The sequence below is a fragment of the Tenrec ecaudatus genome, chromosome 2 (assembly GCF_050624435.1).
Source record: "Tenrec ecaudatus isolate mTenEca1 chromosome 2, mTenEca1.hap1, whole genome shotgun sequence".
In the NCBI taxonomy this organism is placed as follows: Eukaryota; Metazoa; Chordata; class Mammalia; order Afrosoricida; family Tenrecidae; genus Tenrec; species Tenrec ecaudatus.
The window spans coordinates 105,573,907-105,597,078 of NC_134531.1; positions in this window are offsets into that span (position 1 = coordinate 105,573,907).

Consider the following 23,172-nt stretch of genomic DNA (forward strand, 5'->3'; position numbering starts at 1 on the left):
GCCAAACAATCATGCTAGGATTATTTTAAAATATCACATATTATTTTTATTTCAGCTATAGTCCTAGACAAATCTACTTCAATGTATCTTTCTGTGTACATAATAATATATTAGGGTAGGTAAGTGATTTCCCATATTAAACAACTTGCCAGGCACATCTGGCTAGAACTATAAGCAATATCCAGCTGATGCTTAATAGAATATTATTCGGTGTTAAGATGATATTCTCTTCTTCAGACTAATCAATAATTATTTTGGTTTCTAGTAACTTTCCAACTATGGGGCTTAATAATTTACATATGTTTGAGTATAGAAAAATAGAAACTACAATTATGTGGTACACAATTCTCTAGGGTGACATGATCAAACGGCATTCAAAACTTGTACATGGATCAAAGGGCAGGGTATGAGGGTCGTAAAATATTTCTGTATTTTTATAGCAAAGCTGTACTTGCTGTCCATCATATCATTTTCCTTTATGACTTCAGTTTCTTGTTGAATTTTCTCTCCTAAATATCCCAAGCCTCCTCAGGGACAAAGACGTTCTCTTTCTTGTTCATTAGTTTACCTTCAAAACTCACATAGATAATTCCATTGTTAATGGAAAGTGAGGCACAGAGAGCTGAGTGTGTCCTGCCTCCAAAGAATTATCGAATGTGGCTCTAGCTAGAGTTTCCAATAACTACCAGGTGACCTTTTCTGCAGTGGGTCTGATAAAAAATGGAGAGAGATCCTGGTTGATAAGATTCACCTGTGAGTGATTGTGAACAGGACTCCTTGGACTGTCATCCTACTGTCTATCAAAAGAACTTTCTGAGGAGCAGTCGGAGGGGTCTCATGACCAGCAATAGCCACTAATGGTGCACATCCTCTGGAATACAAGATGTTTCTACAGCAATATCCTGGTCCCAGAAGACAACTCTAGCATCAATAGAGCAGTGGAGCCAAAACATGGAACAAAGTATTGGACTTCCCCAAACATGGACCAGTAAAACTAAGAGCATTTGTGTTGGAAGCTAGCTTGTGGTGTGGTACCTCCGGGCACTCAATTCAAGGAGCTAGACTCGCTAACCCAGCAAACTTGAGCTGAATGCTTTGGGTAGACACTCCAGTTTAGTGGCATAACTTGTTGGGTATTTCTTTGAAGATCTGAAAACGTTTTAACCTGCTGTGATAGTTGGGCAATTTTATCTCAACTTGAAGATATGTATATAAAAATATAGGGGTGGTATCCAGCCTGTCAATTGGGTCACAGCCTGAAGGTGCCTCCTTTAGAGCATGGTCTTCTCATAAGGAGGGCCCAGGGACCCTCCTTCTCTGTGCCTTTCTCTTCTTGCTTGGGGATTAAATAGAGAGCATTAAAGCAACAAAGAGCAAAGTCTATGAATTCAGTATGTATGAATTAAGTTGAAGCATAATCACTTTACCATTTGGGGCTCACTATTGGGCTCACTATTTAACATCTATTGAATTCAATTAGCTGCTAAACACAATGGAAATACAGTATCGTGCAGTTGATTCCAACTCAAGTTCAAGCTGCTAGATTCCATCAAGTCAGCTCCAACCTGTAGAAACCCCATGCAAAATAGGACACACTACACGGGTCTTTGCTCCTCACAATTGTTCCTATGCCTGAGCACATTGTTGCAGCCACTGTGTCAATTCAGATGTGTTAGACCAGGTTGGCTAGAGAAACAAATTCAGTGACACTCATATATGTGTAAGAGAGAGTTTTATACCCAAGAATAATTATACAGTAAAGAAAACAGCCCAACCGAGATCAAATTAATAAGTTTGCTACTAGCCCATAAGTCCGATATTAGCCCATATGCCTGATACTGGTTCATAAATTCCTCTGCAGACTCACACAGCACATGTAATGTCAAGAGCAGGGAGATCCCAGGGCAGTGAATGAAAAGTCTTGTGGAAGAATCTAAGCGCTGGCACAGCTTTCAGTGTGGCCCCTCCAGCTGCAGGGCTCTGGCTGCCATCAGCATAGCTTCGTGCGGCTTGTTAATGGAATGTGAGGCACAGAGAGCTGAGTGTGTCCTGCCTCCAAGGAGGAAGACAGGAGTTCTCAGAATCCTTAGGAGAAGGCCACACCCAAACAGAGGCATCACTGACTATGGCCTGATTGAAAGGCTTGACTCTACCCCTTCAGTTGAGTTGAAAGGAAATCACGTAACTGCCACAGACCACCCCTTGTCAACTTGAACCATTTTTACAACTCTTTAGCCATACATAATTTTAAAACAAAACAATAATAAAACCATCTGTAGCTCACAGGAGAAAACTAAAATGCATACAATTTAAAATGTGCTAGCCACATTTAAGCATGATATTTAAACACACCATCTTATTGAGGGCCTTCCTCTTGTTCAGTGCCTTCTCGTTTGCCAAACATGATGTTCTTCTTAAGGGACTGAGCTTTCCTGACAATATGTATAAAATATGTAAGTCAAAGTATTGCGATGCTCGCCTCTAAGGAGCATGCTGACCTTATTTCTTCCGATACAGATTGGTTTGTGCTTTACACAGTCAATGGTGTTTTCATGATTCTTCTCTGGCACCACAATTCAAATACACTGATTCTTCTATGGTCCTCCTTAGTCAATGCCCAATGTGCGCATGCGTATGATGCAGTGGGGACATCAGGGCTTGCGACAGGTGTGCCTTTGTCCTCAATGTAAGATGTTTGCTCTTGCTGCTCTAACATGTGCACTAGATTTACCTAATGCAGTGTGTCTTTTAGTATACTGACCACTGATTCCATGAGCATTGATTGTGGGTCCAGTAAGAAAAAATCCTTGACAACGTCAGCCTGTTCTCCACTTAACCTGCTGCTACCTATTGGTCCAGCCGTGAAAGCTGGAGGCGTCCTTCCATGCAGTTGTAATCTATACTGAATGCTACAATCCTTGGTGTTCATCAGCAGTGTTTCAAACCTCCTCCCGTTCTCCAAGCAAGGGGGCATCAGCTGCATGCCACAGGTTATTAATTCGCCTGATGTGACCCTCTGAGGCATAAAATCAGATTTCTCTGATAATTTGTTCAGCATATAGATTAAACGTGTGTGATGAGAGGATGCAACCCCGAGGCACACGTATCTTGATGCGCTGTTTCCTTGTTCTGTTCTCACAGCTGCCCGTTGATCCATGTACAGGCACAACGAAGTACTCTGGAATTCTCACTATTCTCCATCTTATTTACAGTTTACTATAGTCTCCACAGTTGAATGACTTTTCATAGTCAATAAACACAAATAAAGATCTTTCTGGTTTTCTCTCCTTTAATCCAAGATCCGTCTGACATCAGCAGTGATATCCCTGTGCCACATCCTCTTCTGAATCCAGTTTGAATGTCTCGTAGCTCCCTGTCAATGTACTGCTGTAGCCATTGCTGGCTGCTCTTAAGCAGCATTTTACTTGTGTGTGATATCAATGATATTGTTTGTGTTAGTCTGGGTAGACTGGAGAAATGAATCCATAGACCCTCACATGTGTATTGGAAAAGAGCTTTATATAAAGAGTAATTGTACACGAAGAAAACATCCCATCCCAGTCCAGATCAAGTCTGTAAATCTGATATTAGCCCATCTATGCAGTACCAGCCTGTAAATTCCTCTTCAGACTCACACAACACATGCAGTTCCTCTTCAGACTCACACAACACATGATGCTGAGTGCAGGAATATCACAGGCGAGTGGGTGGAAAGTCCTGTGGATCCAGTGGTGGTAGAAGCATATTAGCACTGGTGTGGGTCTCAAGTTGGCTCCTCCAGCTCCAAGGCTCTGGCTGCATTCAGCATAGCTCCATGTGGCTTTCAGCAGGAATGTTTCACAGGGAGTGAGTATGTGTGTCCTGCCTCCAGTGATCTATCTATCTCCTTAGCACCTCCAAATGAGGTCACCAAACTGTGACCTGCTTGACAGGCTAAACGCTACCCCTTCACTCTTAATAGTCTCAAGTTGACCGAATATTATGTAACTACCACAGACCACCCTTGTCAATTTGACGCTTTCACACAAATTTTTAGACACATATAATTTTCAAATAATAATAAAATTATATTTGCACTTAACAGGATAAAACTAAAAGTCATACAATTAAAAATGTGCCACCCTCATTTAAATATAACCTAAAAGTGAACAAAACAGAAATATTCTATACTTATGTGAACACCTTCACCTCAATCCTATAATCCTATGAATATATTCCCCCACCTATGAAAGTTTGTAAGCCAGCCACTTCATTCCTGTATCCTCCCAATTTTGGGTATCCAATTTCTATACTTCCCACGCACATCAACCCAGTGCTCTGAGGAAACAATCGTATTCTTTTATGTGAGGAATCGTCATTCCAGCTGGAAACTTGTGAAGTCCGCATTCATAAGCAAAGTTTTATCAGGATAGATCATCGATAAAATCAGCTGAATATGCACCTGTTCAGTGTCTCAAATATTTTCTCTTGATCTGGTCGGGTTCTGGTCAGTTCAATGTGGCTGTCTCACATAACCTCACCAGGGTGTCCGTTGGTCACCATACCTTGAGACCAGGGACCCATCACAAATTCTCAGCCAGCCTAGCCCCGTTGTGCTAGATCATGAATTTCAGACCTGTCAACCTTCTCTCATCTTCTCCTCTAGTTCCTGTGAACCAGACACACGGGTGTCAGTGGCCAGACATTAGCTGTCTGTTTATTGCTGCATTTCTCTCGCTTCAACTCAACAAGTGGATCCAGGTTGTCACCTAGCAGGCATTTTAGCCTGCCCTCAGGGTCCCTTTAACTTTCAGCTCGAGAGGAGAGTTTCTTTATGGATCCAAATTTATATCAGCTTCTGGAACAAACCACTATTTCAAAGAGTTCCTTTTTTATTTTCAACCTGTTAACACCCTCCTAGGCCAGTCTCTTCACCTTCTAATGTCCTGAGCACTCAAGATGCAGGGGGGCACTTATCTTTGCAGACCCTTCTTTGCAGGTGAGTCCCAAACCATTTGAAGATTCAAATTTTAATGGCCGAAGGAAGGCTTACAAGCTCTTTTCACATACTTCCCAGTAATCATCTCTATCAATCATTTTATCAACAATAATAAGCAGAAGAAATCAGTATAAACAAAGTAGAATAAGCTCCTACACTCAATTTGTAAAATAGTCAAATTCAATCCTGATCTAATTCATCTGAATCCTTATCTAAACTATTCAGTTGTTACTAAGGATGGGGTTAGGCTTCTGACTGCATCAAGCCAGAGCCAGGCTGCCAGTCAGCCATTCTGACCTTCTCTCAGCCATTTCTGTTAAGCAGCATGGTCTCTGAGAAATTCAAAGGATGATTTCTACCCGTAAGCTCAAAGTTTATGTTAACGGCATTCATGTTCACCATTTCAAACAGGGATAACTATAAGCAATGACCAAACAAAATAATCAAAATTTTAACTTCCCATATTCTCTCCAGAAAAAAATCCAAGGGAACTGCATGGACACATCGGACTTCTGCCTGGGCAACAAAGAAAAACTACTATGAGGCAAAGGTCAAACAAGCATCTAGTCTCCATCTTCATGATTTATTTCTCTAGGACCCCACTACTGTTATGTTAGACTGTGTTGACTAGAGAAACAAATTCATAGATACTCACATGGTGTATAGGAAAGAGCCTTACATAAAGAGCAATTGCACATTAACAAAACATCCCAGCCCAGTCCAGAACTTATGCAACACATGCATTAAAGCCAAGTGCGGGAAGATAACAGGCCACAGGGTGGAACGTCTTGTGGATCTAGTGCTGGTGGAAGCATCTTAGTTCTGGCGTGGGTCTCCACGTGGCTCCTCCAGGTCCCAGACTCTGACTGCCATCAGCATAGCTCCATGTGGATTGTTGACAGGAATGTTTAGCAGGGAATGATTGTGTGTCTCACCTGCAGCAAGCTATTTATTTCTTTAGCACCTCTACATGAGGTCTTCAAACTGAGACCTGCTTGACAGAATAAACTTCACCCCTTCACCCTAAGTAGTCTCAAGTTGACATCAGATTATGTAACTACCATATTGATCTATAGTTTGAGCATTCTTTTGGGCCACCTTTTTTTGAAATGGACACAAATTTGGATCTCTTCCACTCAGTTAAACAACTGAATTTCAACCCATACCAACCCTATAAGTCTATTAAAAATACAGATATTACAAACATAATGCCTGAAATTACTTTGAATAAACATCATCAGCAAAGTACTCTAATCTACTTTCCTATCCAGATTGTTGTTGTTGTTGTTATTGTTGAGTGCCATCAAATCACTTATGAATATTGTCACTTGTACAATAGAATGAAACACTGCCAGTCCTGTCCTATCCTTGTCATATTTCAGCCAATCTAGCTTGCTGAAGATGTTCCTATATTTTTACTGCCTTTCTTTATCAAGTATAATGCCCTTTTCCTGTTCTCACCTGATAACATGTCCAAAACATATGGTGTAGTCATCATCTAGTTCTACTTCCTCCTAGAGGTACATGTTTACATAGAAAGAAAATTTTCTATAGAAACAAATCAATCAATAAATAAATATATTAAAATGAGCATGATGATAAGCAAATGGGAAAGGAATCTAATGATTCCTCAAAAGAGTTTAAAGCTTTTTGAGGCCACAGTGAATGGTCATGGAGGATTCTAAATGATGGACTTCTTTAGTAATGTATTAGGTTTTAAAACATAGTACTGAATTGTATTATCAGTTGTAAACTTAAAATTTTGAAATAACTATAAATTTGCATGAAATGTCCATAGAGATATTATATAAAAACATTTTGTTTCTAAATATTTTATTATTTCTCTCGTGGTTAAGGAAATGATGGTACACTATTTGTACGCTATAATAATCTAGTGTTTGAATAGATTTGAGAAAAGAGTGTGTAGTCATTCAAAGAGATGTGGTAGCATCAATACAAACAAGCATCAAGAAATAAAGCAGATCCGTTTGTATTTTTTATCTAAATTCATTTATTATGACAATATAGCCAAGGTGTTTAAATAAACAAGATTGTAAGCCACTTTCTTATTTTTCTCCTATTTTGTGTCTATATTTATATTCCATTTGAATTATTGCTCTTTCCTATTTATGACTGGAAGTCACAGTCTTGGTTTCATGATTACATTGAGATTATGTTCTACATTGTCCCTTTCGCTTTGTATTTACTGTAACTTGTATCTAACCCTCAAAAATTAACTTGAACACTATACGGCCTTCTTAAATTTCATCAGTCTGAGAATTTTTATTCTCTCTATATATCTATTTAATCTTTATTTATATTCTTCCATCACTTTCTGTATCCTGTACTATTCATTTATCATCATTCTCAAAAAAAAAATAGAGGTATTGACCTAGGTACATATATTTACATGTAAATACACTGAGGTAGTGAATGGATTGGGGGCCTCTGCTCATGCTCTCCCTCAATGCAAAAGAACACTTTATTCTAACAAGCTGGCATTCGGTGATGCTCACCCTCCCAGCGCAATCTCTGAAGACAAATGGGTGCATAAGCAAATGGGGTAAAGAAAGCAGATGGCACCTTGCTATCAAAGGATATATTATCTGGGGTCTTAAAGGCTTCAAGTCAAATAAGTGGCCATCTAGCAGAGAAGCAACAAGCCTACATGGAAGAAGCACACCAGCCTGTGTGGTTAATGAGGTATCATTGGAATCAGATAACAGGCATTACAAACAAACAAACAAAACATATTGTTGTAATGGTGGGGAGGGCTCAGAGCAGACACAAAGCACAACTGTAGACAATGGGACATCCTGTCACATAAGGTCCACAAGGTAGGGATGAGTCAACCAGGATGCAGAATAGCATCGATAAAACACACAATATTCCTCTGGCTCCTTGATGCTTCCTCACCCCACACTATCATGACCCCAGTCCTGCCTTTCACTGGGGACTAGACCAGAGCATGTGCACAGGTGCAGGTAAGAGACAAAAGTTCAGGACACAAGGAATCTAGGAACAGGAGAAGGAGTAGTGATACCAGGAGGGTAGAGAGAAGTTGGGGAGAGGAGGCAAAAGAGGGGGAATTGATTGCAATGATCAAGAAATAACTGCATAACCCTTAAGGAGACAAACAATAGAAACCACGGGGGAAGGGAGACAGCAATCGGTGTAAGATATGAAAAGAATAATAATTTATAATTTATCAAGAGGTCATAAGGAATGGGGGGAGAGAAGGTAAAAAGAGGAGCTGATACCAAGGTCTCAATAGAAAGTAAATGCTTAGAAAAGTATGATGGCAAATCTGTACAAGTATGCTTGATACGGTTGATGTATATGGATTGTTCTAAGAGCTGTAAGAGCCCCCAAAGGAAGTGATGTTTTAATTAAAAAACAGAAGACTGAAGTGTGCTCTGCACTTGTTATGTGAGAGACAGATACTCCTATCTGCTTACATAAAAATTAACTGCCTTGAAAACAAACAAAAAAAAACTTTAATTGGTGGGATGCAACCAGTTCACACCATTTTGAAAGAACCGATAGCTAATTTTTGTTGAATTTGGTAAACTGTTTGTTAAAATGGCACTTAGAATTAGGATTCTCTTTAAGGTGTACAGCTGGGCAGCCACCTAAGATAGAGATCACAAATTTATGTTCCTAATTCTTTTTAATTTCCACAAGTTACTATGAGTGAATTATATACAATTCCTGAAAGTGTTCAAAAGAGCTATACATATTGTCAGAATAATTGCTGTATGTTTAGCAGAGGTGGAAAGGGGTTTTTCAAAGATGAACATGTATTCAGAGAACACAAGTCTCCCATTTCTAATACATTATCAAACACAATGACTATTGTCTAATTGACCTGCCTCTAAAGGAATGAGATCCTATTCCTACAGTGGAGACATGACTAAGGGTAAAGCACCCGGTTGATGATGCTCAGATTACAGTGAAGATTATTGCAAGTGAGGACGCCAAGAAGCAATGGGAATATCTTAAATAAGTTCTGTTATTTTCATCAGGTAATATTTAATATTTTCATTAATATTTTAATACTAATTTAACATAATCTAGTTTTATGCACCTCTTTTACTGTTATTTTTAAAGCATTAACAGTATGAAATAATAAATTACCTTTCAGTATATTATTTCTTTCTACTTAAAATAGTCACTAGGGCAATAAACCAGTTATTTAATTATTTGAATCCTATCAGTGGACAGTATTACACTTTACTTATACTATAGTCCTTATGAATCACAATGGACTACTCCATAGCAAGGAGTTTTGAATTGTAATTTGGGATGTTTCCTCTTCATACAAGATCACTTCTTCTGTTGCATGGATGAGATGTTTGCTTTTCCAGAAAGGGTCTGTAATTCATCAGCGAGAAACATTTATGTAAAATGCAGAGTCGTTTAAAGACAGTTTGTGTCTATTTACTTAGGCCCTATAGTAGGTTTAAAATTACTGGTTACTTTCTACAGAGCAGGAAAAAATACAAAGGAAATGAGTTAAAACATAAACCAAATAAATTAAATTAATATTTTTTCTCATTTACAAATTTCAACAGACCATGGTGAAAATATGCCTCCATTAAATATATCTTATCTTTCTCCACACGTTTCTTGGAACCTTCATTGTAATGGAGGGCAGTAATTTAACTGATTTAGTCACACAACTAGATTTAGCCAGCATTCTGGGCAATGATTTATCCTTGCTTTCTAATGCATGTTTGAGAAAAAGACTGTGTATTTTACTTTCATGCTCCAAATTCTCTTCCTAAAAGTCATATAAATTTTACTTTTATCCTTATTTTTTATTACACCATAGAATAACCAGCCAATCAATTACAATATTTTAATTGAAACTTCCAGATATCAATTTTCTCGAGCTCAGGTAAGTCAAATATATGAATAATTCTAGATGAAAAATCTTTAATAATTATAAGTAAAATAATTTTTACATTGATTTTGGGGGCATTTTCTTGAACTAGGATTTAGATTGGTAATGTAGAACAGAATTTGGGATTACAAAATGTATCTCATATTAATTGACTAACCTGGCACACACAAAAACATATTGTGCATTTATTATGGTGATTTTCTCTTAAAAACCTAAGTCAGTTCTAGGAATATAGAGCATTTTTTAGGAAATTATTCATTGGCATTTCATTCTAACTATTGCTATGCTTTGGTGAATTCATGCTTTTATAAAACTGTTTGGTTCAAAGATTGGTACACTAGCCTAATGCAACTACATGATTGCTGGGCATACTGTGGCCAGTGACCTGTATTCTATCCAGGTCTCTTTCTTAGTAATGTAACATGTTGCAAAATGACACAATGATCCAGGAGAATAACTTCCTCATTTTATATGAATGTATTACTGTGGACATTTGTTTCCAGGAAAAACTGTTGATGTGGTTTTCCATGCCTTCATAATTCCCTTTCCCAATTCAAATAAATCATTTTATGTAAATTTATAATTATTCTGTTTGTTGGAACTTTGAAAGGCATAACAATAAACATAGTGACTACAGGACACACATTTATGCCTTTTTAAAAACCTACATACTCACACACACACAAAGAAAAACCTGAAAAGATAATTATCAAAACCAGTAAGTTGTACTTATAATAATATCCATTACATTTTAGTTCCATTTTATCCATGAACTTAAAAATGAAACAAAACAATAAAACTTTAGTCTTGCTTCTGTGATTTAAATTTCTAATCAGGTATAAAAAATGCTTTGATATAAATACTGTTTCTCAAATATGTATTAAAAAGGCAGCATTATGTTTTTCTATCACTATCTCATTTACATTCAGTGTATCTGTCTTTTTCAAGCATTAGCCAGCTCCAAGAAGGTATGTAGGATTTTATTTGTATTTCATTATTGTTTAGAAAAACTTTTCACACACACAAGATACTCAATAATGTTTTAGAATTCACTGTAACAAATTTAAATATCGAACAAATTTTCACACAGATAATCACTGGTGCTGACAAAAGGGAATTCATACAAGATAAAAAGCAGACATTGTTTTTCTGTGACAAGGCATGGCTACTTATAACAGCTCGGTGCTAATTTTTAAGAACATTTAGAGAAAAAGGTCTGCACTACTTTTGTAACCATTTTCACTCAGTAAGCAATACAGATGTATTTTTCTCACTTATAATTTTATAGCTACTCTATATACTCTATACTTTTATATAATATATTTTATATATGCTACAGTTTGCTTCTGTATGTGTTCAGCATTTTAATACAATTATTGACATTTGTGATATTCTCTCTCCTATGTTGAGTCTAAGGCACCCTGGTGGTGCTGTTGAATAGGGTGTAGCTACATAATCTGGTGTCAATTTGAGACTATTAAGAGTGAAAGCGTGGCATGGAGCTTGTCAGTCAGGTCAGAGTTTGATGACCTCCTTTGGAGGTGCTACAGAGATAAATATCTCACTGGAGGCAGACCCACACTCTCTGCTTTGTCTTTTTGCTGACAAGGCACATTTATCTGTGGTGATTGAGCTAGAGCCCTGGAGCTGGAGGAACCACGTGAGACTCATGTCAGCACTGAGATGCTTCCACCACCACTGGATCTACAAGATTTTCCACCAACTGGTCTGCGATCTTCCTGCAGTCACTGTCATTGCAAGTCCTCATGAGTCTGAAGAGGAATTTATAAACTGGTACCAGCATATGGACTAATATCACACTTATAGACTAGATCTGGACTGGGCTGAGATGTTTTCTTAATATGCGGTTACTCCTGGATATAAAGTTCTCTATTACACACATATGAGGGCTTCCGGATTTGCAGCTCTAGTTTACCCAGTCTAACTGAACCAGTAACTGCACGGGTCAACACCAAACTCATCGGCAATCTGTTGGACTAAGATGGACATTTCTCCTTCTGTAGCGATTGAGAGCCTCAGAGACCTTATGTAGGATCTCCATGAATTGGAATAAATTTTACAGGATGGATTTGGTTTAAAATTGGTTATACTAATTCAACTTGCTCTTCAGGATTAATTTTTAAAGATAGACTTACTTTATCTGACAATAGGATTATATTTATTGCCCACGTCCCGCTTTTGGCGGGACAGTCCCGATTTTTATCAATTTTTCCAGCGTCCCACGGCATTTTAAAAAAAATCCCGATTTTTGGAAAGAATGCACGACAAGCTAGGGTATACAGTCTTCGGCTGCCATGTGGCGATTCTGCCAGGATATGAGTTTTATCAATGGTGTCCCGCTGGTGTCCCGCTTTACCAATGTTCAAATCTGGTCACCTGACATAGAACTCCATGTGGCATTACTTTCAAGGTTAGGCTTCTCATTTTGAACATTTACCTCTATTTTTCATATTATTCCAAAACGCACTAAACAGAAGTTTGACGGGGACCCTGCAGTGTTAGGGGGAAAACAGGGCCACCCATCTATTAAACAAACTCTGATAATGCAGTTTTAATACTTTTGCTTTGACCCAATCAATGGTTATTATATTTATTTTTAAGAAACTATTAAACAGTCTTCACCTTGATAGAAGAGTCCCTTAATACTTTAATCATACTCATTCCCTGAGATATCATTGCTTCAAGCTCTTGCAGCTGACTACAAAGGAAATGTGCCTATCCACACACACACACACACACACACACATACACACACACATATATATATATGAACGGACTTTGGTGGTGTTATGTTTAAACACTCAGCAGCTAAACAAAAGATCAGCAGTTCAAATCCACCAGTAGCTCTGTAGGAAAAGAGACCTGGTAATTTGGTCCCGTACAGATTGTTGTTATTAGGTGCCATCCAGCAGCTTCTACTAATAGCAATTTGATGTAAAACAATGAAATATTGCCTAGTCCTGCTCCATCCTCACAATATGCCGTATGTTTGAGCTCCAATATTGTTGCAGCCCCTTTGCAATCCATCTTGTTGAGAGTCTTCCCTCTTTGCTGCCCTGCCCCTTTAATAAGCAGGGTGTCCTTCTACAAGTACTCACCCCACACCACCCCCCAACAGTATGTCCATAACCGACAAGGGCAAGTGTCATCTCCCATGCCTCTAAGAGGCATTCTGGTTGTACTTCTTCCTAAATGGATTTGTTTGTTTTTCAGAAACACATGATACATTCAAGATATTTTGCAAATACTGTAATTTAAATGCATTGATTATTTTTGTCTTCCTGACTCAATGTCCAACCTTAACATGCTTATCAGGCAACTGAAAAAGATAATGGCTAGGGTGAGGAGAACCTTAAGCCTCAAAGTAATAACTTACTTTACAAAACATCAAAGAGGTTCTGTGCAGCACATTTTCTCAGTGCAAAACATCTTTGATCTCCTGACTGCTGCTTCCATGAGCAATGATTGTGGATCCAAGTAAGACAAAATTCTTGAAAACTTTTCTTCATTAAAAATAATTTCACCTATTAGTTCAGTTGTGAGGATTATGGATTTCTTTGCATTGTGTTGTAATCCACACTGAAGGCTTCAATCCTCTCTTCTCATTCGCAAGTGCTTCAAGTCCTGCTCACTTTCAGCAAGCAAGGTGGTGCAAGCTGCATACAGCAGATAGTTCATAAGCCTCCATTTAATGCAGATGCTGCATTATTCTTCATATAATCCAGCTGACCTGATGATTTGCTCAGCATACAGACTGAGCAAGTGTGGTGAGAGGATCCAACCCTGATGCGCTCCTTTCCTGAATTAGACAATAGAGTATTCCTTTGCTTTGTTCACACAACCACCTCTTGATCCATGCGCAGGTGCCGCAGAAGTACATTTAGGCTTTCTGGAGCTCCTGTTCTTCTCAAATTATCCGTATTTTGTTAAGATCCATATGGTCAATGAAACACAAGTAAAGACCTTACTGGTATTCTCTGTTTGAGCCAAGCTCCATCTGTAATCACCCATGATTTCTGTTATTTTATGTCCTCTTCTGAATCTGGCCTGAACGTCTGGCTTCTCCCTGTCAATAAACTGCTGCCACCATTGTTGCATGTTCTTCGGCAAAATTTTACTTGAGTGTGATATAAATTATCATGTTCTATACTTTGTGCATTCTGTTGGGTCACTTTTCTTTGCAACAGGTAAAAATACATATCTTTTCTAGTCAGTTGGCCAAGCAGCTGTCTCCTGAACTAATGGCCTAGTGAGGGCTTCCAGTGCTTCATCAGCTCGCTGAACCATTTCTGTTGGTATTCCATCGATTCCTAGAAGCTACTTTTTGGTTAATGCTTTCAGTAATGCTTGAATTTCTTCCTTCAGGATCATTGATTCTTGCTTATATCCTACCTCTTGAAATGATTAAATGTTAACTAGTTCTTTTTGGTACAGTGACTCTGTGTGTTCTTTCCATCTTCCCTTGATGCTTCCTGCATCATTCATTAATTTTCTCATAGAATCTTTCACTATTGCAACTTGAGGCCTAAAATCATTCTTGAATTACTTTAGTTTAAAATATGGTGAGTGTGTTCTTCCTTTTTGGTTTTCTGACTCTAGGTCTTTACACATTTCGTTATACCACTTTCTTTGTTGTCTCAAGCAGCCCGTTGACATTTTCTGTTCAGTACTTTGACTTCATTATTTCTCCCATTTTCCTTCTACGACTAAGAGTGAATTCTAGTCTCTTTTTATATCCACTTAGAACTTTTATTCATTTACTATTTTTTCAATGACCTTTATCTTCTTGATGTCATCAGATTGTTCATTGGGTCTTCTTTCATTAAGGTTCAATGCAGCAAATCAGTTTTTGAGATGTTATAGAAATTAGGTGGGTTATACTCTAGGCTGTATTTTGCCTCTGTGTCCTAGTTTCAATTTTTCTTACCTCCAACCTGAACTTACATATGAGCAATTGGTGGTCTGCTCCACAGTCAGCCCCTAATCTGGTTTTAGTTTTATATTGAGCTTTTCCATCATCTATTCCCACACATGTAGTCATTTTTGTTTTATTTGGAATCCATTCAGAGAAGTCCACCTCTAGCGTTTTCTTTTGTGTTGCTAAGAAAAGGGTACTTGGAATGAAGGCACTATTGGTCTTCCAAAACCTTTCATTCCAATGATCTCCAACTTTATTTCTACAACTAAGACCCTAATTCCCAAATACTATTCCTCCCTTTATGTTTCCAACATTTCTGTTTAACTTATCAGTAATTATCCACGCATCTTAATTGCATGCTTTATTATTCAAACTGAAGGCATCAGTAAACATCTTCAATTCTTACATCAATAGCTTTACTGGTTGGACCGTACATTTGAGTAACAGTTGTATTATTTGGATTCCTTTGTATGTAGATAGATATTATCCTATCAAGACAGGATTTCACTACAAGATAACTCTTGAAGTGTTATTTAAAGCATGAATGTAGTGCCTTTCCTCCTGATTGTGTCATCCCTGGCATAGTGCACCATATAACTTTCAGATTCAAAATGGTCAATACCAGTCCATTTCAGCTTGCTAAGACCTAAAATGTCTTTTGTCATGTGTTCCATTTCATTTTTGACAACTCCTAAGTTTTCTAGATTCATACTTCATACAGTCCAAGTTCCTATCATTAATTAATATTTGGAGCTCTTTCTCCTTTTTTTGAGTCATGTATGCCTCATTAGCAAGCAAAGGTCCCAAAGGTTTTACTTCTAAAGGCCTACTCAATCCATCATTAGAGTCAACTCTATTTGAGAATGCAGCTCCTCTGTCATATGTTCACTTGCCTTCTGACTTGAGTGCCTTCTGACATATAAATATTAAAAGTTAGGAAATCTTAAGAGGCAATTCTGCTCTTTTGTATAAGATAGCACTGAATCAGAATAAATTCCATAGCAATGGGTTTATTATTTTAACATTTAAATGTCTACATGTATGTTATAGTAAACATCAATTCACAATTATGTTTCCAATTTTAAATCATGTTCACATAGATTATTCTAGCCTCCTTGTATTGCTTATTTATAAACTCAAACTCAAAAGTAAAATGTCTATTTCTCATTATCCACCATCTATCTACTTAATTGTTCAATTCCATGATACATGTGTAGTTGCATTAGAATATTAACAAATGCAATTGGAGTGCACAATTTTATCAAGCAGATAACATTTCTTGATAGTTGATTGCTTACAGTTTCTTTTGTCTTTAGTTTTATAGTTTTCATTTATTTCCAAAATTACATAGGTCAAGATCATTATTCCTCAACTCTCCTAATAATGTGCTTTTGGGGACTTTAATAAAATTAAATTGTTTTCCTGAATTTCTATTCCATTTTAGGATCTTATCCTCTAAAGGATGTTTTTAAAATGTAATACATATTAAGGTTTACTGTTCATGTTCAGATACAGAGGTTTTGGAAAATGTACAATGCCAGACATTACACATACCAGCAGAAAAATCCCTCTGCTTCACCTACTCCCCCGCCTCCCACACCCCTTGATATGCTGGGAATTACTGAAGCTTTTGCTATCTTCTTATTTTTGTGTTTTTTAGAATAATTGAAATGATACTAGTATAATGTCTTCTTAGATTGAATTCTGTAACTTCCAAACCAAACGCACTGCCATTGGTTCAAATCAGACACATAGCTGCCCTTTAGGGCATGGGATAACTGCCCCAGTGATTTTCTGAGACTAGCATTTTACGGAAGTTGAAAGCCCAGTCTTTCTCTCGCAGAGCTGCTGGTCGTTTCAAACTGCCGACTTTACAGTTAACAGGCCAGCTGTTAACCACAACGCCACCAGGACTCCTTATTTAACTTCGCGATAGGTATGTGTGTGTCACGAGGGCTCTTCAACTCTTCAGCAGATGAACAGATACAAATTGATAATACACAAATTCAATAGATAAAGAAATTAATGGGATAGTGTTAATCAATTTTTTAAAATGAGCTATAAAAAGACAAAAGTCATAGAAGAAACTTAAAAATATACACTTTAAGTGAAAGCAATATATACTTAAGATTCTTACATGTTCCTCTTTTGATAACACAGTGGTCAATCACTTGTCTGCTAGCAGAGAGGTTTGTTGTTCAAACCCATCCAGAAACCCCATAGGAAAAAGTACCCAAAAATAGGCTTCCCTAATGACTGTGATTAAAAGTGCTATAAATACTATTTGCAGATTTTCATAGGGATGTAAGCTTTCATAAATGAAAAAAATTTTAATTTATTTCTTGAATTTATATTGCAGGGTGAGGAAGTCTTAGCCACATGAATTATTTTGCTACCATGCAATATCCTGCCAGTTGAAAGACATTACTGGTGACAAAAGGTGCTTTTAAAAGGACCTATAAATTTAATATTTTGAGTATTGCTTAATGTTTTAAGCAAATGAATCATATATAGTGAATCATACAAATTACAAATTTTTTGTTCAAGGATAACAGAAAGATTTTCAATGAAAAATAATTGCTAGTTTAGAATGGCTTGAATATAAATTTATCATTGTATTATTTGAAAAAAAATGAAAATAAACCTATTTTTATTGTTTTGAACAGCCTATTGAGAATTGGAATTATTTATGATTGAATTTACCATGAAGGATATAATCAAAACAATTGGGTCAGAATTGTCTTGCGGATGCCAGCACCAAACATATGAAGTTATTATAACCAAGGTCTGCAAGAAGTCATACAGTGGCAGATTTCAGAAAAATGGGAGAGGCCTATGGAAGTTGCTGTACTATTTGTTCACTGGAAAGAGGTTGGGAAATGATCACTGACCTCTAAGTAACAGAGAAGGGAGCTCATCTTTCACTTCTGAATGAGCTCCACTTTGTAATTGATGACATCTCCTGAAATGGCTGTGATCATTAGGGCGCCAGCGACTGAATTAAAAGAAAATGAAGGATGCAGATGGCTGTAGTAAAGCACGGAAAATTCATTCCTTCCTGGTGACAGATACAACTGATCACTTCACAAGGAAGTGCTTTACGGAAAGGGTTTCAGCTGTGTAGTTCTTAGAGAAAATGAAGAGTAATGTAAAAATTGGACAAGATAAAACTAGCTGTTCCATTCCAGATATTGGCTGCATAAGTCACTTTCAATAAATCAGCCTCTTACTGTACCTAAGAAAGTAGTTCCTGTTCCTTTTCTTCTAAATTATGAAGATTTTATAAATGTTCTCCTCGGCTAGGTAATCTTTAATCATCATATTTTACCTTAAACATTTTATTTAAATTTCTTCTTGTATATGTTTTCTATCTAACAGAATCTCAATTAAGAGGTACATCACTCACTGCCATCAGGTGGATACCAACTCATAGTGATCCTATAGGACAGGGTAGAAATGTCCTTTTGAGTTCTCAAGACTATGACTGTTTATGAGAATAGAAAGCTTACTCTTTGCCCTGTGCAGCTTCTGTTATTCCAAACAGCAGATTTTAAGGATTGAGGCCCAACTTGTAACTGCTACACCACAAGGGATATATATATATATATTTATTTATTTAAAATGAGCTTTTATGATATATATAAAAAAGGTTTGACAAATTTTTCCAATACAGTGACAGCTACTAAACATTTAAGCCTTTCAGGCCATGCTTTCTCTGTGACAAATACTCAAAACTTAGCATTTACAGAAAAAAATAAAAGAATAAATATGATTGTGTTCCAATAAAACCTATCTTCCAAATATGACACATCTGAATTGGACCCCTGGTTATACTTGTAAACTCTAATCCAAAGCATTTTTAACACATCAGAAAACATGAATAAAAGCAACCAGGGAAGTCAGTGTTCTTCTACAATTGGATAAATGGAATAGTAAAGTTACACATTAATCAAGTTTGTGGAAATGTACAATGAATCTAGGAAAACTGAAAGTTAAATATAATTGATAAAGATCTGCATCTCAGGGATTAGTGAACTGAAATGGACTATTTTTGGTCATTTTGTGTCAGACCATCATGAGATTTACTATGAAGGGAATGACAAATTCTAGAGAAATGACATAATCATTTTCTCAAATCACACTTCAAGAGCTGCTTTGAATGCTATGTTATATTTGGTAGCTTATAATGAATCCAGCTAATGAAGTAATTACTCAAAGTTATGTATGGATCACTACAGGTAGTGATAAAGGAATTGAACATTTCAACCAACTATTTTTCAGTCTGAAATTGATCAAATATACAATCCAGATCCATTGTTAACTATTACTTATTGGAATATGAAAATTGGGGGGGGAAGGCACAGTAGTTGGAAAATATGGCCTTCATGATTGCATAATAAAATTTTTCAAGACCAATGATTATTTCTTTGAAAATATCTTTACTTGATAACAGAAATAGTGACAATGCATACCAGAGGTTTGGCAGGGAGCCTCTGGCAAGGAAGACCTAGTCATCCGGCAGCCTGGCGGATCTCAGACCTCCACGTGCTGCAGCAACCTACCTCAGACTAACAAATGCACCACAATGCCACACTCACCACACACACAAAACATCAAGAAAAACATGTACCGATAATCGAACTACTCAGCTCCAAAATATAGTCTGAATAGGAGGCCTTGAGTTTACAAGAAAAGCAATCTGGGAGAACGGAGGGAGAATTTGCGATGGTTAGGTCTTTTGTACCAACAAGTCCCCTGGAAAAAAATATGGTGAAGTCTAGGTTTCAGACTGGTGACATCTCCTGGGTGGTGTGGTCTCAATATAAAAAGATTCTGAGGAAGCTTGGCCACTCATTTTTATTTTCTCTTCTTGTCTGGATTGCTCATTGCCTGGTATACCACCAGGTCCCACTGCCTTACATCTCCATGTTATACAACCTGTCAGCCACCTCGAATTGCCATACTGCACTACCAGGCCATGTGCATTTTATCATCACCCTGCATGAGTCAGCTGCTTCACACTGCCATGCTTTAGGTCCCACTGTGAATAAAAATAATAAGAAAACAAAGTCAGAAAACATGTTAAAAGAGTACAGTAATAAAATCAAAGAAAAGGAAAACTGGATCACTGAGCTCAAAGACAATTGTTTCAAATGCAACCAATGACAGAAACCATTAAAATACAGGTTTCCCCCAAATCCTGGATGGTTCCTCGCCCCCAAGTACCATGATCCGAATTCTACCTTGAAAGTCTGGATAGAGCAGAGGTTGTACATTGGTGCATATAGGAGCTGGAGACACAGGGAATCCAGGGCGGATAATACCTTTAGGACCAGGAGTGTGAGGGGTGATACTGGGAGGGTAGAGGGTGAGTGGGTTGGAAAGAGGGAACCGATTACAAGAATCTACATGTGACCTCATCCCTGGGGGACGTACAACAGAGAAGGGGGTGAAGGGAGATGCCGGATAGGGCAAGATATGACAAAATAATAATTTATCAATTATCAAGGGCTCATAAGGGAAGGGGGAGTGGGGAGGGAGGGGGAAAAAGAGGACCTGATGCAAAGGGTTTAAGTGGAGAGCAAATGCTTTGAAAATGATGAGGGCAAAGAATGTACAGATGTGCTTTATACAATTGATGTATGTATATGTATGGATTGTGATAAGAGTTGTATGAGCCCCTAATAAAATGTTTAAAAAAACAACCAGGAAATAAAAAGAATATGTATTTGTTGAAAAAAAATGCAACAGAATTCAAAGAAAACCCAAGAATGTTGTAGGGCACTATCAAGAGGAACAACCTATATCTCATTGGGTTTCGTGATCAAGAAGGAACAAAACATCTACAGAGAAAATAGTACAAGAAATACATAAAGTAGGAAAGGAAAATTCTGCAAGAGGCTGAGAAAACCCCAGTGACTTGTAATAAATTAATATGGCTCTGCTAGACATTAGCTTTCCCATAGTGTGCTATAAGTATGAATTCTATGCTTGTCACCAAAATCCCACTTTGGAGGCTGTTCTCTACTATATGATACCAAGTCCCTTGTTTTATTTTCTCAGAAGCATCTTTTGACCCTACTTAACTATAGGGTGTGACTTGAGACCCCATCCTTCCTGTCTTGTGGTCATGGTCTGTTAAAGGAGAAACGAGCAAACATCAACCCCAACTCCATCACAGCATTCTCTCTGTTTCCTAAGTGAGCTATACTAGAACTGGAAGACCTGCTTGGATTTCTGAACACCTTGAGCTTCTGGTCAGGAGCCTACTTTTGGCTTGCCTCTACTTGGCCTTCAAATTTCAGACTTAACAATATCCACAACCACAGGAGACATTTCTTTGTTTTCTGAATTTCTGTAAGATGTTGCAGCATATCACAGAGCCGTGCGTGTGAGGGAATAGATTTAAGAGAGGAGTGAGGGGAAAGGAGCAGAATAATATCGTGGAAGCATCTCTTTTATCTCTAGGCCACGGGGAAAGTATGGTATTCATTATTCTGAAATAAACTAATTACCACACTCACACAAGATAGATAAAGAAAGAAAATATTGTCCCATATTGTAGTAAATTTTCCAATATGAAGGCCATGCAGAGAAACAGGGCAAAGAACAGATACTGATAAAGGAAAACCAATAAGAAGAATCTGGGACATGTCTTTAGCGGTCATGCAGGCGAGAAGAACATGGAGCAACATATTTAACATCATTAAAATAAAACCAACCAAACCGAATAACTTCTTATAACAGGTTCCTGCTCAATAATACTCTCGTTCACAAAGAGATAACTGGAGTTAAGGGTGCTACCGCAAAGTGTGGTGAATAAAGCAGATGGTGCCTGGCTATCAATTGGAATGGTGTTTGGGGTCTTTGAGGCTTTTATTCGAACCAGCAGCCATCTACGTGAGGCATCAAAGGTGCACAAGAGTCTGTGTGACCCAAAGGGGTTAAGCAAATCTGAATACAACGAATGGGAAAAGATCAGAGCTTAGGTCGTTAACACCCAATTTGTGGAAGGTTATGGAGAACACAGGGAATCACAAGTCCATCTGCAGAATATTTAGTTGGAGTAAACCTCTGGTAGATATCCTCTACTCAGAGTCAAGGGACTTAAAAAGATTTACTATCAGATCGTGATTATTGTAAGCATAATTATGGTGACTCAAAACATGGTATAATATGATACTTACTCAGTTGACCTGTTTTTTTTCCTAGATGTTTTTCTTTCTTTTAAAAAAATCATTTTATTAGGAACTCTTATCACAATCCATACATACATACATTGTGAAAAGCACATTTGTACATTCATTGCCCTCATCATTCTCAAAACATTTGCTTCCACTTAAGCCCCTGGCATCAGCTCCTCATTCCCCCCCCCCCTCTTCGCTGTCCCCTCCCTCATGAGCCCTTGTTAATTTATAAGTTATTATTTTGTCATATCTTACACTGTCCAACATCTTCCTTTTCTGTATTCTGTCCCCCAAGGAGGAGGTTATATGTAGATCCTTGTATATTGGTTCCCCCTTTTCACCCCACTCTCCCTCCACCCTCCCGGTATTGCTGCTCTCACTACTGGTCCTGAAGGGATCATCCGTCCTGGATTCCCTGTGTTTCCAGTTTCTATCTGTACCAATGTACATCCTCTGGTCTAGCCGGATTTGTAAGGTAGAATTAGGATCATCATAGTGGGGGTGGGGGTGTGGGAGGAAGCATTTAGAAACTAGAGGAAAGTTGTATGTTTCATCATTGCTATACTGCACCCTGGCTGGTTCGTCTCCTCCCTGCGACCCTTTTATAAGGGGATGTTCAATTGCCTACAGATGGGTTTTGGGTCTCCACTACGCACTCCCCTCATTCACAATGATTTGATTTTTTCTTCTTTGATGCCTGATAACTGATCCCTTCAGCACCTCGTGATCACACGGACTGGTGTGCTTCTTCCATGTGGGCTTTGTTGCTTCTGAGCTAGAGGGTCACTTGTTTACCTTCAAAACTTTAAGACCCCAGACAGTCTATCTTTTGATAGCTGGTGCGATAGTTTATTGTGCCAGCCTGGCTGATAAACACAAGTAGGATTAATTGAAGGGTGGAGGGATAAAGGGCTCTGTGAGCCTCGCCTTGCTTGTTCTGTGCCTCAATTTAAAGGGGGTACACTACCTGTGGGATGCTTAGCCTGTGGATTGTGTCGCTGCAAGTTGAGGTCCCTTTAATCCCAAACGATTGGAATGTTCGTCTCTGGAGCTGGGGACTGACACTTGGTGACAGTTGGTGACTTGCCTTGCTGTTTGCTGCCTGGATATATAGCCCAGCTTTCTCTACAGAAAGGGACTGGCAACTGACGGCTCTCAAGCC